The sequence below is a fragment of the Echeneis naucrates genome, chromosome 23 (assembly GCF_900963305.1).
Source record: "Echeneis naucrates chromosome 23, fEcheNa1.1, whole genome shotgun sequence".
Lineage (NCBI taxonomy): Eukaryota > Metazoa > Chordata > Actinopteri > Carangiformes > Echeneidae > Echeneis > Echeneis naucrates.
The window spans coordinates 1,740,246-1,752,508 of NC_042533.1; positions in this window are offsets into that span (position 1 = coordinate 1,740,246).

Here is a 12,263-nt window from a genome sequence, read left to right on the forward strand (position 1 = left end):
AAGTCAAGATCTCCAAGACTCTACTTAAACTTTGCCTGTTGCTCCTGACACTCCTTTGAATTTAGCTCCATTAGAAAAACAACCCTTGACCTCTCCTTTAGAATCAGGGCCCTATTGTTCCTTCACCACAATCTCGGCGAGATCGTGACACACACCCATCTGAACCCGGTGAGGCCCGGACTCTGTGTACCACAGCTGAAGGTGCTACACATGTATGAGAACATGTTAGATCAATTACCGCAGCAGCAATAAATAAGGTACAAAACTAAGAAGTAAACCAGACATTTATGTGCTGAAATCAGAATTTAAATCCTTTGCTTGCAGTGAAATGGAAGTTATTTCAGGAGGTAAGAGTCCCCAGACATGTTCACCTTTGAAGCTTCGCCTCGAGACAGAAAAGGGGGGCAAACACATGCAGTCGCGTGGTGAGTCAGGAAAAAAGGGGGAGAAAGGTGCAAACGCCTGGGACAAACCAGGATTCACACTCCTGCAGCTCCATGCAAATGACTCGAGTCAGCTGCCTCCGTGTGAAAACAAACTCTCTGCACCGTCAACGCCTGTCTGAACTCCAACTTTCATTATCAGGCAAAAGATTTATAAAAACAAAAACAAAAAAAAGCCAACCTTGGATTCACTGGCACTGTATTCATTGTCATCAAACCACACATGCACAAACAGAGCCACAATACCAGCATGATAAACACCTTGCCCCCCCCCCCTTTAGGCTTTGACAAAATCAGGCAGATCTGAGGATGAGCCTTGAGCTTTATGCCATCATGCATATGTGATGTGCATTTCAAATCCACAGAGTGAGTGTGTCTTCAAAAAAACACAACATATTCACATTTTACCTCAATGCATTTATCCGGGGGGGGGGGGGGGGGTGTTGGAGACGAGAGGATATGGAGTAAAAAAGTAAGTAAATAAATAAAAAGAAAGCATGGAGGATGTGGATGAAATAAGTATGGAAGGATTATTTCATAAACAACTGAATTTTCTTTTCTGTCTAAGTCATTTGATCCTGTCAAACGTGCCCGAAGCCAAACGCCCACGTGCTCATCCAACCCCCCCCCCACCACCGTTAAACAATCAAACAATGATCAGGGCTGTACAGCGTTCACTAAAAAGAATCAGGAGAAAGCAAATGAGATCTAAATCATTTGGGGGGGGCGGCGGTCGGCCCAGCTAGCTTGTTTTTGTTTGTTTGTGTGCTGCTTCACTGCAGAAGGCCTTCGTGTGTTGTGTTTACTTCCAGGACAACCAACATAGATGCAGAATAAACAGAGCGGCTCACTCTCCCATCTGGACTCTGAATATCAGAGACCATCTTCACGCACAAGAAGTTTTTTTTTTTTTTTTTTTGTTTCTTTTCTTTTCTCTTTCAACGTTCTGGAATTATTCACAACACAGAAATCCTGAATTTATTCAAATTCTTATTCTGCAGTCTGTCCAGAAGAAGAAGCTGCAAACAGAAAGCTGATGTTTAGCGCCTGAAGATCCAGATGTTTCTCTCTGGAGGTGGTGGAACCCCTCCCCTAACCCCAACCCTACAGATCCAGTACATGATGGACAGCAAAAAAAAAGAGCTGCAAGGTGAGTGACGTTCCTCCAAATATATCATTTAACATTGCTCAGTTTCTGCTGGGAAAGCAAATGAACAACTAACAAATTGTGTATATAAATTTATGTCAATGTGTTTAAAGTGTGTTTGTGTGCGACGCTGGCGGGCATAAACCAATCACAGAGCAGCCAAAATGTTGCGTTTAGTAAAATTATGTCTCATTATGAAGTCTTTACAAACAGACGGGAATCAAACTCAAGGTATTTTTAATTGAATCATTTCTCTCTTTTTCTGCGATTCAGATAAACTGCAGCCGCAGAAACGTTTTGGAGTGAACGTCATTCCTTTTCTTTTTTTCTTCTATCGACAAAATGAGGAATTCAGCGTGCGGCACATATGTTGAGGCTGAGTATATCAGATAGCTTGTTGGTTTTCTGCCAGAATATCTGATCTGGCAGCGTTACGCCCACATGTAGTGACTACGGCATTATTACACTTTATTTTCATGGCTGCATTTCGACTCTCACAGCAACCAAAACCACAATCTCTCCCTTAACCTTAACCAGAGTTTTATTGGCCAAACCACAGAGGACACTTTACCCCCAAACTTCATGCAACTTCCTAAATTCCGACAGTTTAGTGGTAAATGAGCGGAAGATTTACGCAGAGATGGAGGTCAGACTGTAAATCTGACAACAATAAATTGCACACATACTAACTTTTTTATATCATACACGTGTTTCCTTGCAAACCACTTTTGCATGCATGTGAGAGTCTTCAGGGTTCACTGAGGTGAAGTGCAGGTGGAAAGTGCGTGTGTTTGTGTCGGTGTGTATGAATGTTTATGAAAGCTCGTATCTAATAGAAGTTAATGTTTGTTCGCACAAAGGTTGGAGGAACGGACACGGCTCTGAAAATCTCGAATTTGTCAAATTATTGTATGATTTTCAGCCAAACCTGGCAGTGCTGTCTCTCTCTATTTCTCATTTCTGTTTTTTTTTTTTTTTTTTTTTTGGAGGGGGGGTACTTGACAAATGACATGCTCAGAGCGAGTGAAAAGGAAATGGAGAGAGGAAGAGAAAGCGCTTGGCAGAGCAGCGTCCAGGCGAATCGGGCGAGAGGAAAATGCAGAAAATGAGCGATTGAACCGTTGTGGGAGAGCGAGTGGGTGAGGGAGAGAGAGGAAGAGGAAGAAGAAGAAGAAGAGGAGGAGGTGGAGGAGGTGGAGGATATATTTAGAGCTGCTGCTAATCAACTTCTCCGTCAGTTTGTGTCTGTGGGGGCGAAAGGGAGAGAGGGAAAGAGCCAGGCAAGTTCAACAGTGAAAATCAATATGCAGCCCACTCGCTCTCTGAAAGCAGCGGCCGGAGAGGAAAAGAGGAAGAGAAAGTGAAAGAGGGAACAGGAAAACGACAGGATGAGGCAGAGACAGATAAGGGTGCGAGAGAGCGGAGGAAAACATTTCAGTTTCGTCACCGAGGCCTCGAGTGGACAGATACGCAAAAACACGCACCACTCTCCAAAAGAATCAATTTAAAAAAGGACTGCGTCGCGTGAGTTTCTCTCTGATGGGCCGGAGGTCACGCCGTCGGGGTCAAACGCTTGTTGCAAGGAAACAAACGCATCAATGATAATGTACGCACACAAGACGCAACACCTCTGAGTTAGGGAGGAAAAGGAGCGGGCATTTTTATTCTGCTGCACTTGAAACATTTACTCCCTAAAAACTCAGCTTTTTTGAGTGTAAAAAATGATTTTCTGTCTGGAACGAACATTATGTGTCATGATTAGCTTTATTTCTTTTGTTATCTTCATTACAGCAGCTCCTCCCACTGTTTGTTTTTTATCTTTTCATTTAAAGCCGGTTGCTGACACTGAGTCTGAATAGTCTTCCAGCTAAACGCCTCTTCCTGTTCTACATATACGATTTTCTGCTAACAAGCTTGTAAGCCACAGCTAACTCCATAAACACCTTTTTGTTTATAATAATAATAATAATAATAATAATAATAAAAAAACGTTCTGATGACAATTATCCACCTTTTTGGTGGGAAATCGAGATTTTAGTCGGATTTGAAATCGCTGCAGGGGTTCATCAGCGTTTCAACAACAAAGCGTTGCATTAAATCCTCACGTGTGTGTGTGGATATTGATAGGTTTGACTTTAGGTCAATAATGTGTGGGCCATAATGAAGCTGAGATGCAGGAATGATAGCAACAAGGCCATTTAATAGAGGAGGAGGAGGAGGAGGGTTACTGCTCATATACAGCGCCCTCCTTTTAGAACAAACAGCTTTTTGCCCCCCCAGCCGCCCAACATCTCTCATTAGCTGATGATCGATGTGTAGCCCACACAGAGAGAAAACGCAATTAGACCATTGACCAAACGATTGTGTGAACCGGTGATCGATAGGTAATCATGACCTGAGAGGGGCAGGAGGCAGGTGGTGGAGGGCCAAAAGGGTGAGCGGGTGAGTTTGGGGTGAGGGAATGGCTGAGGACAAACTGTGAGCGAGGTGAGATGAGAATGTGCAAAGTGTGCAAAAGCAGGAGATTTACTTCAGATCGGCTATAAAAACAGGTTCCAATTTCAAAAATGAGAGAAGTGGAGAGGAAGGAAGAGGAGAGTTGAAAAATATATACTGATTACAACAAAACAAAGACAAGTAAGATGAATGAAAGCGGAAGTTTGGCGTCTTGAAGATCCAGTTATTTTAGACGAACGGAGAACAAAACTGTGTTACAGACCACAAAATATGGAAGACTTGTAAAGAGAAGCCGAGAGTGAGGAAAAGGACTGTTATCTCTAAAGAAAACGCAAAGAAGTAACGACAAACAAAAAAAAAAAAAAAAGAAAGATGACATCAGTGTTTCCACAAAATAAGCAGCAGCAAAGAAAAGCAGAAGCCTTATAAATCAAAAGCACATTTACTGTAGCAAACAGTGAAATTGAACACATATATTCTACGACATTAAAGGATAAAATTGAATAATAGTTTGCCTTAACAACACTGCTAGAAGATTTTAATCTCACGTTAGTAATTGTTGCAATAATATCTGGTAAAAAGTGCAGCCTGATGGAGCAGATGAGGCTGAAGGTGCTTGTTATTAAACATCAATTCATCATTCTGTAGTTAATATTGATCTGAGTGGGAGAAATTACCTCCAACAATTTGACACCGTGGCTGCACTGACAACCTCCGTCTGTCTAATGGAAGTGTTATTGCCACAGTTCCTCAAAATTAAAACCACATTTACGATCAAGCCTGTTGCTTCTTATTCTAATTCGTGTTCGCTTTGGCTTAATTAATTTGCCAGAACGTTGCGAATGCCACTTAAAATAAAGCGTACTAATAAACAGAATCTAAATCTGATGAAGGCTGAGCCACATTTAGGTCTTTTCTGGACCTAATTCAGCTTGCTTTGCCCCCCCACCCCCCAAATGAACTGCGTTTTTAAGGGCTTTATGTGAAGCTGATGAAACAGTGATGGTGTTTGGCTTCTTTTATTTCGCTCATGATTCCTTCTCTCGCAGACGTAAATGTTCTTATGTTATGAGCGAGGCGCAACGTCAGTCTGTCACTTCCTCCACCAGCTGCCATAACAGGACGGTCTGAAATGAGTTCATTTTCCGTTTGCCATTATTTTTTTGTGAAAGTGGTGTGCACACTTCAACAGGAAGTGCCCTCGCTCTCACTTCCTCTTTGGCGCTCCACCAGAGAGAGGTGGCCTCATTGCTTCCTGCGTAAAATTCAGCCTATTTATCCTCTCTCTCGTTTCTTCCTCTGTGTCTCATTGTCTCTCACTCCCACTCTCTCTCTTTCGCCGGGCGCCTCTGTTTCACGCCGTTCACCCAGTTTCCTCTCCATCTCTTTTCTCAGTGTGAATAGCTTAAAAAGCATTATGCACCACACCGATTCACTCGGATCATGAATAAAATAATGCTACCAGTCACACGGGGGTCTATACCAGGCTTTGACATGGGTTATTCAAGAAAGATACCAGCGCTGGTATTTTTAGACTACAGCTGCCAGTGGCAGGGCATATTGAGCAAAGAGCCTGTAATTTTAAAATGTCACTGTTTTCATGCCAAAATTCGGGGAGGTATAAAAGGTTACCTCCAGAAACGTCCTCCTGGCCCTGCAGGAATCCAAACGTATGCATGCCAAACGCACTGCGGTGTATATTTAGCTGTAAATACGTCACGTCTTCCTGTAACACATGCAATCAGTAGAAAGATGAGGCTGTTGTATTTGTGTCAGTTTTGCAGGGTGTATTTGTTTTTTTGTTTTTTGTTTTCCCTCTCCTAGCGTTGGCAGCGGTGGAGGCCCGAAACGTGGAAAAATAATCGTAAACATCCGTCCGTCTGCGATCTATCACAGCTGGAACGTGGAGGCCAACATGCAAACTCCACTTCGGTTTGCCAGCTCAAGTAAACTCAAGATGTACATGTGGCAGAACGGATGGAACTTCAGCAGCTACAGCGAGCGAGGAGACGGTCAGAGACGTCCACGATGTGAGGCCAGAGCAGCCATTACAAACCAAAGTTTTCTTCTATGATGTAAAAAAAAAAAAAAACAACCTGTCAAATTCTGTGATTTGTTCTGTTATTTCTCTTTTCTTCTCAGGAGGGGGGCCTTCTCATTAGAAAATGAGTTTATATCCTTAAGTCGCTTATTTCTACATGTGAAAGTCAATCATCCAGTAATGGTTAGCGTAGCAAAATGCTAACGGCTCACAATGCCAACGCTAACATGTTGAGTGAGGTGAGCCTCTTCTGAAATTTTCCTCATCAGAAATGAGCGTGAAATACATGCAACACACTGGGAAAGTTAAAATTCTTCCAGAAAAGCACTTTGAACAGATGGAAAGTCATCGAACTGCCAAACCCAGATCGGTCACGAACAGAAATCCAATTATTTCAGTCTCAGTAGATACAGGAATATATAACTATAGGACCAGAACTCGGAGTATCTGGCAGCCTTTGGTGACTGTGTGCGTCTTTTCGTGTGAATTACTTGCAATCAAAATGTGTGTGACTCACTTCTGGACTTGTAATAGTGAAGATCATTGCGACAAAAAATATATATAAAAATTTTTTATATTTGACATTGATGTTATTGCCTTGTCAGGGACAGACCGCAGAGTCGGCACCATTCCTCATGTTAATAAAAGGCTGATATCAGTCCCATATATTTTGGTCAAACTTCATTCTTATCATGCCGATGAGGCTGCACACACAGCGCTTATGAAAGGGAATAAAACAATAAATATCGCCACAAAATACCACACAAATCCCAATATGTCAGAGGCTGTGAAAGCATCCCCCCCCCCCCCCGATGGCCCCTCCATTGATCCAACAACATAAATCAGTTCGTGGATTTCTTTTTCTGCTCAACAGTAGCTGACGGGAAATCTCTCTTTGTCTCAGGTGCTGTGGTCATTTGTGCTAAAAGGTCAGAGGTCAGATAGAGCAGCAGCCAATTAAAGCCCCTGCAGATTCAACACAAGGAAGAAACAATCTCAAAGCCCATCTGCGGACCTTCGCCTCGGGGGCCCGGTCGCCAATAATGGCCCCCACCTCTGTGTACACCGAGTATAAGTCTGTACCTGCACCTGCCTCTCTGCCAGAACATTCTTATACACTTCTTTTTTTTTTTTCTCTGAAACACACACACACACCAAAAACATCTATTTATGTGCGCTTTCTGTGCATGTGTGTATCTGTTATTACTTTCACGCACCACACACTTCCCCAGTCAAAGGTGTCCTACCACAGACGTAAATCTCAGCATGCTACTGGCACAGAGGTCACTGCAAGCCAGCACACTCCATTTCCCAGGCTGCCGCGGGGCTGGCCAAGGGCAGGGAGACACATTGTTCACCTGTTTGATGAAACGCGTCTACCTCCTTGAGTGTGTGTGTGTGTGTTTGTGTGCGTCTTATGCGAGGGGCAGAGGGTCAGAGATGAACGTGTGTGCGCCCGACTGCAAGTGTAGATTATGGTGTTTCTAGTTCGAGATGGCACACTGACAAGTCAAAGGCTCATACATCATTCTGTGGCAGGGTGGCAGAGGGATATTTATGGGTGTCTGAGTGTTAGAGAGAAGGAGACTGAGCGCACAAAATACAAAGGGGGAGAGAGAGCGAGCAGGAATTCCTTCTCAAGTAAAGGCAGGTCGTCCTGAGCTTCAGTCACAGAGTGAAATGGAAACAGCGTGTTACATGTTCACGACTAATTCTTCTTCACGGACCTCAAAACTGTTCAACTCTGCTGAAACTGACACAGCGACATCATCACCGTCATCGCCGCCATAACTACTGATTAAAGCTGCACTTTTGTCGTTCTCATTCGCTCCTGTTCCACATTTACTGGCACATTGAAATCAGGCACAGTGCTGGTTTTCAAAACTGGTATTTGTGTAACTCCCTCGCACAGTTTTCACCAGCTGGACACGACGAGCTTCATTCAGCTCGCTCCGATCGGCTGCGGCGGCCAAATCGGAGCCAACGTTGGGCCGACAGTGGTTCCACATTTCCCCTGACTGTAGCCGGGTCAAAGAAAACGAAGCATTGTTACTATAACAACACAACAGTGAGTTATAGTACGCCTTTTCTTCTTCTCTGGGACTCATGTGTATCTTATTATTCCAGGATTCCAACAATGTGAGCTTGTGAATTACAACAAAGTTACATTTCAAACTGCATAAAAGCAGAAAAACAGAATTAAACGCCTTAAATGATGACAGCCCCCGCCCCATCAACAGATGTGTCATCACTGCACAATCAAAATTATTTTGGAGATGATGAATGAGGTAAATGTTCATCGCACAGTGAGCTTTTGGCTTTTGTCATTTTGTTTTAGTGATCCAACGGGGAAAATGTTCCAAACCTGACATAAATAAGCCTTCGGCGAGCTGGTGGAGAAGTAGGAAGCTGGAGACTGGGGCTAAAAACAAACTCCTAACTAAGCTAACGGCATTAATCAGAGCCAGGGATGTCATCATCTCTGGATGTGTGTGGTTTACAGACGATGACTTCTTGCTGCTGAGCAGTGGGTGGGAGAGAAAACAGCCTGCCAAGATATTGTTTCATAACATTCGGCACCACTCTTGACAACCGTGAGCTGGTTTTACTGGCCGGAGAAGAATGTTGCTTCCCTGTCAGTCCCACAGCAACACCATCCCACACAAACTCACCTCAGCGCAACCCGCCGCAGGGCCGAGCCAAGGAGGGAGGGAGGGAGGGAGGGAGGGAAGGACAGAGGGAAGGACGGAGGAAGGGAAGGGAGAGCTCTGAAAAACAAATCTGACCGCAAGGAGGAAAAACCTTTCGAGCGTTGTGTCATCGCTCTGCCAGAGTACAGCGGGCTGCAGCTGCGCTCGTCCAAATGTGCTGGCAACAAAAAGTTTGGAGAAAACACGCACACATGCACTCACGTGCGCGCCCGAACAGTGTAACTGCAAGAACACGCTCATCTGTTTCTCATTGTTGAGGAATCTACTGAGCCCACTCCTCCCCTGCGTCCTTCCTTCCTTTTCCATGCGTCTGTCTCTCTGCAGAGCTGCTTCGTGTAATCGCAAACGCCGCGTTCAAACGCCAGCTCAGGAAACAGACTGATAAAGATTACAACTGCTCAGCCTCGTGTTGAGTCTGATGAAAATGTTGCAGTAAAATCGGATAAAACCAACAGCATCTGCTATATTTGAAGTCATATTACGAGGCCTCTTTACCGCCGAACACCAGAGCTAATGGTTATCGATTGCAAACCGATTACGTTTTCACACGAGGACTTCCACTCAGATTCATCTTTCTGAGTATTTAGAAGCACGACTTTAAAAATGACTGCTGATATTTGTCTTCACGGATAGAGACAAAAGGAGTCAGATTGTATTGAAGTCAATGGAAAAATGCGTCTATTGATTTGTTAGCTCAGTAAACTCCATCTTCAGTTTCAAGAACTCTTTGACATTATTATAAGTTTATTAATTAGTCGGCAGGTTAGTTGTTTAAAACTCCTCTTTTTCCATCAAATGTCTGTTTCCTGTTTCTTGAGTAACTGATTAATCGATTGATAAATAATAACACAAACATCCAACGCACGCATCAGATGAGAGTGATGAAAGGGAGGCTTCGCTGTAGCGTGGTGGTGGGAGGGGGCAGCAACAGCCACAGGCTATGGTGTGCATTGGGGGGTTGTGGGATCCAAAGCTGAGCTGTCAGGGCCCTCCGGGTCAGCGCTCCGCACAGTAAAAAAGAAAAAGACAAAAATAACCAGCTCAGCATTCGCGTCCAGCGAGTGCTGCATAATTACATCACCAAACCGTCAATAGTCCCCCCCCCCCCCCCCGCCCCCCACCCCGATGACAGACTGCATAAACAGCAAAATTTCTTTCCTTCGCTTTCTTAGCTGGCACTCGTGTTGGCGTGTGTTGGGAAGTCAAACATGGTGACGTGAGCGAATCGGCGCGTCTACGACTGTCGTTTATGAAGCGTGGAAGGTTCAGGAAGTTCCTTTCCTTCCTTCCTTCCTTCCTTCAGCCTTTACACGCATTTAAATCTATTCTCCTAAAACTAAATCTGATGTCATTATCATTCCTTTATTGTCTTTATAAAAGGGGCTTAGAACGAAATTGGTTAGGGAAATGGGAAATACAGGTCAGTCAGCTTTCTGATGAGGACGTTCGGCAGTGCGAAAATCCACGAAAAGCATCCTGACGTAGAGTTCCCCTGTGACTCTGGGCGGCTCGCAGCGGCGATGGCGTCCGCTGTGGAGCTCCTTGCTCTATAATCAAACTGATGCTGGTTGAAGTCCCGGGGGAGGCGGGACTTGAGGTAAGACTAGCATCTCTAAGCTTTCCACGACCACAGCGGTCAATGCCAACAGTCTGTAGTCGTTAAGGCGGCTTACGGTGTTTTATTTATTTATTTTTTTAAGGACGATGGTGGCTGCTTTCAGGCAGGATGGGACGGTGGCTGTTCCAGGGAGTTGTTAACATGAAAGCAGAGAGAGCGAGAGGAGAAGGAAGGAGGGAAGGAGAGAGATGTTTCTGCAGCCATCCGTGTTAAGCGTTTGAAGTTTATATCCTGAAAACATTTCATGAGGTGGAGGTGGTGGGGGGGCGTTTACCAGAGGCCTCGAAACTCTGTCCGATAGTGTTGGAAAGAGAGAGAGAGAAAGAGCGAGGATGGGAGAGGCAGGAGAGGGAAAGGGTTAAATGTGCTGCTGCGTGTTTGGTGAGAAGAAGGTGACGAGTGAATCAGGTGACAAAAATGCTGCTTTAAGATGTTAAAAAGAAAACACACTAAAAAAAACAAACAAAAAAAAAAAAAAAAAACGAGCATCTCTTCCTCAGCACTTTACAGCACTTTCCTCTTCCTCCCCCCACAGCCCCTCGCCCTCGCTCCAGCAATCATATGGCTGGCCATTCTTTATGCATGCGCATGCTTTCATGCCCCATATTGGATTTGCTGATAAAAAAAAAATAGAGAGAAAATGAAAAGAATATTGCGAGCTAACAATTTTGACGTGGATATTCAAATGCACCCCTGTGAAGTGTTGTGGAGAGAAATGAGTGCTGCTCTGAGGTCAGCTCCAATACCGCCGGCCTGGATCAACATAAAAGGAGAACCAGCTCCCCCACGCCTGATCCAGAGTCAGTTCATCAAATATTAATGCTGCGTGCAGTATTCCTGGGAGCGTAGCCCGACCCGAATACAATTACAAGCAATAAACAGCAGTACTGCTTTAATCACAAGAGCAACGTTTACATGATTAATGCAATAAACTCCAATCTCATATCGCTGTTATGAGCTCAAGCTGAGAGCGCGGTGCCAACGTTGTGATTATGCACATGATTATATTGATTTCTTAAAAAAAAAACTTACCTCTTTTCATTTGCCTTCTTCATCACGGATTCCGGGATTTCGACGATGCTCGGCGAGCGCTGGACACCATCCACCTTGGAGATGAAGTCTTTCGTCCTCCAGCATTTCTGCACAAAAGATTCAAAAAAGAAAAAAAAAAACTGTTATTTTAATTCAAATTTTTTACATTCTCCGTTTGTGTTTCAATCACTTATTCTACTATGACGTGTTAAACATTTTTTTACAGTGGAAGTGTCAAGAGGAGACGTGAGCAGGGTTTCATTCAGGGAGGATCCACAGATTGAATGTAAAAGTGGAAAGAAAACAGTTTGTATTTCAATATATGGGAAAATGGCCCTACTTCTCATCCCAGTTAACATTTGCAGAATGACTTTGAGCTCCGTCTGTTTTTTTCATTCTAATATAACGTAATTTCTTTTAAACGACGGTCCCATTTAGAGGAGGATAGACCGTTAAGCAGCATATGCATTAGGGGGCGTGGCTATTGTGCGATTGATAAGAGTGTACCAGAAATGGCGAAATGCCTGAGAAAGCACAGAAAAGGTCAGATCCACCCCTCCCTTCTCCTCCTAACGTGGCATTGTCCAAATTGAAAGTTCATGATCTCACGGCGGGTTGCCTTTTGGGTGGATCGAGTTTTAAAGTGGAGTTCCTGAGTGTGAGCGGGGAAACTATGACGTTTACTGGCAAGAGAAAGGCGACACAGCTTCCACTGAAATCCCTACAGACGTTTCCAAAGTTGTGTCAAAATGTAAATTAAGAAACCAAAAGAAGAAGAGTGAGAGGCTGAGGCAGTCCAATCCAAAGTCAGTGG